Genomic DNA, 6,093 nt, shown 5'->3' on the forward strand with positions numbered 1-6,093 from the left:
GCATGTAGACCAATATATTATATAGTTAATGTATAAAATTCTATGATAATAATGGTGTTCCTGCACTGAAAAGGGGTTTTGTCATGTCTTTTTGTCATGTTTTCAACATGTTACTTTATAGATCAATCTGGATATTTACTTTTTTTTGTATGTTTTATATATCGGGAATCTATCAATCAATAACACTATGTACAGACTTCTCTAGACCACTGATAAAATTCATTCATTCATTCATTCATTCATTCATTTATTCATTATCCTAACCACTCAATCCAATGAAGGATCGTGGGGAAGCTGGAGCCTATCCCAGCAGTCTTTGGGCAAAAGGCAGGGTACTCCCTGGACAGTTCGTCAGTCTATCGCAGGACTGATAAAATTAAAATAAAATAAAATATGTAAATCAAAGCTAAAACTACATTTGGTCAGTTGCACAGTACTTTGCTGGATCTTGCCCATTTTTATTTAAGGACTAATATTTCATACCACTTTGCGTACAAGGACTTGGGTCTTTATTTCCATTCACTTTGGTTTTGAATCCTCCTGTCATGCTCAAGCAATCCCTTCCATGAGCGCCAGTGGTTTGAAGGATACCTGCAGCACACCTGCCATCTCCTTTTTATTATTTACATGTGGTCTTGCACCATTTCTTACAGTTTCAATAATGAAAAGGTTGCATATTAAAATGTTAACACAAGCCATTTTGGTCTGCACAAACAAACACCAGATGGAGTTGTATTTAGGGACCACTGTTTCCTTTTGGAGCCTTGTGAATTATGATAAATAAAAGGAAGGGGAAGGTTTGGCCAGCTAAACTGCAGTTGAATAACTTGAACATTCATATTGAATACCGAGGTTTCAGTAAGTTTTATTTGTTCTGAATCTGTCTGGGTAAATAAAGATTAAATAAAATTAGGATAAAATGTTGACACATTGTTAATACAATGACTGACTTAATGTTATGATTAATGCAAACATGATTTCTTGGGTTAGCTTTCACATAAGCAGAGGTAATTTTTGTTTATCTACAACAAAAAGTAGCCTGTTTTTTTGTTTTTTTTTTAAAGGTCAGTTTCAACAGATGTGTTGCTGTCAGAAACTTACCAACCACTTAGTGTACTGTTGCAAAGTTGTTTTCTCAAAGTCAACAGCATGATGAAAAATGGTTCTTTTTCTCTATTTTCTACTTATGATTTGGCCACAAGTATAATTTTCATTATTAATGTTTTAGGGATTGTGTATATGGGCCTGCAGCTTGGGCAGATGTGTGTATCTCTCCAGCAGTGTGTGTTTGCATGTAAGCCACAGACATTCCTGTGATTGGCAATGAGGTTTTATTGGCGACTAAGGTGCCTGCGGTCATCTTCAACAACCTGTCACAAAGCATTCTCTCCCAACAGCAGAGGCACAATAACAATGTCAGCTGGTCAAGCAGAGTTGGGGCTGGTTTTGTGTGGCTGCCACAGATGAAGCTAGCCTATCATAGTTTGGATCATTAATGTGTGTTCTATTTATCCTGTTAGTCTCATTTTTAGCCAACTGAGTTTGCATTTTATCTCTGCAAATTTGTGCAAAACCTTAATGCTCATGCAAATGTTTTCCTTTTTTTCTGGATTACAACAATAGCCTCCAACAAATAAATGGAAACTTTGACACTTTTTTTTTATAAGATCCAGCCTTACTGTCACTTCACAGTAAAACATTTTACATCTGTGGCCTTTATTCTGTGATTTTCTCCATGTGTTTGTGAGGGTTTTCTTCAGGTGCCCACTCCTTAGTTTAAGCATGTATGTTAGATAAAAGGATGAGTCTAACCTAAGCGTGAAACTATGAGATACAAACGTCCTTTCCAGGGTGTATCATGTATCATGCATTTCAATCCTGAAAAAACATCCAATGCTTTGCAAACCTTAAAGGGGTGTTATTATGGTATTTGGAGTTTTCTGAGCTTTCTACAGTGTTATAGTGTTGAATCCTCATCAGACACTGTTTTTTATCACCTAAACGCATGTTTGAGTTTGAGTTTGAGTTCCAGCACGCTCTCTGCTCGGTTTCCATGGCGACAAAAAACGTGTCGTTTTAGAGAGTTTTTTCTACTTGGAAATCCTTGTGACGTCCCGGGGGATAAGGTTCGGTGATTGGTTACCTTCTACTGGTTAACAAAGGCATGTACAAATGCATCAGGCAGGTGGAAAACGTCGGATAAAGTTATTTCGAATGATGGCTGGTGAGTTTACCAAAGAGAGACATCCTGCTACATTCGTTGCTGTGGGTTGCTGTTTTCCACTTCGTTTTCAGGGTCTGATTCAGGTTCCAACATGTAGGGCTGTATGCTATGTGTTGACATTGTGTTTTTTTTTTTTTTATTGAGTTCATATTAGCCTAATCCTTCTGTTTATGAGATGTTACAATGACGGCGAAAGCAGGTGCGGTGCGCGCTCCCGATATAGTGCAGTGGCGGGAGGCGGAGCTTAATGCGGAAGAGTCTCAATCCACTCGTTTTGCCCACAGGCTGATCTGACAGCCTACGGAGAGGGTCAGTCTGAAGTAAATAAAGCGATTTGTGACAATAACTCGATCAATCCCAGCCCAAAAATAAATTAGCCTGAAATGCACATAATAGTTCCACTTTAACTTAATAATGCAAGTAATGAATCTTCCAGCATTTTCTATGATAATGTAGTTTTCACAAGGTAGGCCTATAGCTTCTCATTAAAGTCAAAACTTTACATTTTAAAATGTCAGTAATTAATGAAGTAAGAACCTTTTTTTTAGTCATGATTGAGATTCTTTTAAAGATACTGTGAACAAATATTGATCTTCTGATTACTGTAAGTGTTTGTCTTCCACTGAGTGAAATAGAGACATGCAATTTGCAATTGTCTCTTTTGGTCTTGTGTTTTGCTTTATCATCATTAAGGTAAAATGCTTATTATTATTACAGATGGAGGAAACTGTTATTGCAGAGTATATCCGGATAGAATAACCAGAATCCCTTTTTCCAATGAGCTAATTCTCTAATTTAAATGTTGAATAATTTTACCCAGTCTCTGCAGCTGAAAATTGCTATTGCACACCAGCAGCATATTTGAGAAAACTATTATTACTTAGCAGCAAGACATGAAAGAACCGAAAACACTAGTTTTTTGAGGACATGGTTGGTTGTGCTAAAGGAACTGGAAAACTGAAGGCACAAAACTTGCCATCACATGGTGCATATTATTGTTTGAATAATTATTTATGTTATTCATACAGTTGCAAAGTTACAATGTGACCTGAATGACTGTGCTCCACTTCTAATGAGTTATTTTAAAATCAATTTCTATTTACACTTGTCAATTATTTTTGAAGTCTCTAACTCAACAGCCATCAATCATCAACTTTTCACTCGGAACGCTGATTTAAAAAAATTAGAGGCACAATGTGTGGCAGATAAAAGACTGCCATTATTAAAATTCAGAAGAAGGGAGATTGAATATATTAACAAAACTCAGAACTGGGCCAGTTGTCTGGAAGCTGTTAGGTAGTGAGTAGAAGATGGCTCATTTAATATCAATGCATTTGGGGGGTTTTCTAAACCAGCTGAATAAGTTACTGGCTGGTTTGTAACATGTTCAGGAGTAATGCCATTCTTTTATTTTCTGCTCCATTTGTTAAGCTGCCTGTCCAGCAGTTGATAGACATTCTCTTATCAACAATGATATTTTGGAGTACATACCCTACCAATGACCCCAAAAAGCAGAAATAGTTTGTTCCAAATTTAAGGTACATCAAATTATTAAATTCTGCAGAAAAAAACAGTAACAGACTTGTATCACTTTTCCTTCACACTGCTGAATGTAAAGCACATTGGAGGACATTTGGAGATTGGTATACTCTATAATGATTATAACTATTCATTATCATCAGTGAAATCCATATAACTGCAAACACAGCACTATAATGGTGATCAAAGAGTAATAACATGCAGATTAAAGGATGCAACCCACTTGGACTGCAAGTCAGTCAATACTTCCAGTTCTGTAACCCCTATTAAGATTATTGCAACAACAAAGTGTAAATAATCCATAATAGACTTGGAATAATCCCCGGCTGAAATATCCGTTAACATTGAGCTAGACACATCTGTCTAGGCATTGTATCACAGACAGTTTCTGTTCTGACTTATAAATGACCAGATCAGTCCCTGACTTTCCTTGATTGTCTGTAAACTTAATTTAGTACCTTTTAATTCCCCCCATGGATACAGCTATAAAAAGTTACTTTTTAAATCTTACGGCAGAGAAAAGCAATATTCTTTAATCAGGGTAAAAGCCGTCAAGAATTTAGTGTACCCTTGGTTATACATCATGCATTTCTTAATAAGTGAACTCCAATGAAAAACAAATATGGTAAATTGTCATAATTGTGCAGTAATATAATATGACAGAAACTAAAGCAAAAATGGAGAAAAGGACAAAACAGGTTTTTAATATTTGCAACACACACAGCATTTTTGATGGCTTAATATTTGATGCGAGGAAGTGAGGTAAGAAACTGAATCTTCACAGAAAACTCTTGTGTTATTATACAAAGAGACTTCCAACAGAGGCCTTGTTTCTATTCTATTCAGAGGTATTTAATCAGTTTAAATCACATGGAGCGCTTTAGAGGCAATGTGAAAACTCCAGAAGGGTTTCTTTCATTTAAAGTGTCTCCAAAAAGTTTCTTCTCAGACTCCAATTGATCGTGATGCTGTTAAAATCAGCCTAAGCTGTGTGAGTTGACATTTACTCAGGCTAATGTGGAGAGAAGGCAGATGCAGACACACTGCTGGCAAAAACAGTACAGTCTGGAAAGGGAAACAATGTGATTCAGCCTCTAAGAATGTTCAAGTCCAACGACACAAACAAAAACTCATCAAGCCCCAAATTTCCCTTTCATGATGTATTGACTTCTTCCTGTCGACAAGCAGAGGGCCTTTCTTTATACTGAGGTAGATTTCAGTCATTTGAAAAAATAAAGCAACATATAAATGTGTAATTGTTAATATGGCATTTTTAAACATGAAGCTAAATGGATTGTTCTTGTTATTTCAGCTTAGAACACAACAAAATGTCTCCACAAAAAGAGACAAAGCAATCATTAAAATACAGTGTGTTTTTGGACTCCATCTGTCATCCTGTCCATATTTATGATATGGCCTTTGGCTCCTGTATCTAGCACCATTGTACTGACTCCTGCTTGTGGCATATTTGACTCGATCAAATGCACCCGGAGCAACACCTGTCTGGCTTGGCAGTTGTGAAAGAGACAATGCTGATAAGCAGCTTTAGTGCTCTGCATATGAATACCTTCCAGTAATCAGGTGTGAGAACTAGCGATCATATTTCATGACAGCCAAGATACTGCTTACCTTACACAGTATTTTCATTAACCTTTCTACAGGTCCTAAACACAACTGACATTCAAAATGCAGAAGCTGTTCCTTTTTCTATTTGGTTTTTTAGTAAATTATCCCTCAAAATTCCCTCGTGTATAACCCACAGGTGCAGGATAAGTTGGCCATATTCTTCCATCTACTCCAGGAAATGAAAAACTTCACGGTGGCAGGGAGACCTACAGGATGAGTCTGTTGTCAAATTGTTTCACCAGCTATCTGAGTGTAAAAAGTATGTAGAACAAGACACTATCTTTTAAAAGGAACACTTGCTCAGTGAGTCTCTATCATGGGACTTTTATCAACCTATTTTAATGTTCTGAAACACAACTGGTTCATTTTCCAACAGCTTTGAAACAGGGGAGTCTTTTCTCAACATGCATGAGTGTTGGTAGAAAGTTACAGAGGAAGTTCATCTGGGAGACTTGGATTAGCCTTACGTTTTATCTTGTTAAGATTATTTTCAGGACTTGTATTGTAACTCTGCATCTGTCTAGTTTAGTTTATACCTTAAAGCAACTTGCTTTAGGATAACTGCTGTGAGTAGACTGTCAGCTACTGCCCCAGTTTAAGTGGGTGAAAACACTGATGATACCTGCTGCTACTGAAAATGGAACACATACATGGCATACATGACCTGATGAAAGAGATCTGTGGAAATAGAAACTGATGTTACA

Source organism: Telmatherina bonti, assembly GCF_933228915.1.
Source record: "Telmatherina bonti genome assembly, chromosome: 8".
Lineage (NCBI taxonomy): Eukaryota > Metazoa > Chordata > Actinopteri > Atheriniformes > Telmatherinidae > Telmatherina > Telmatherina bonti.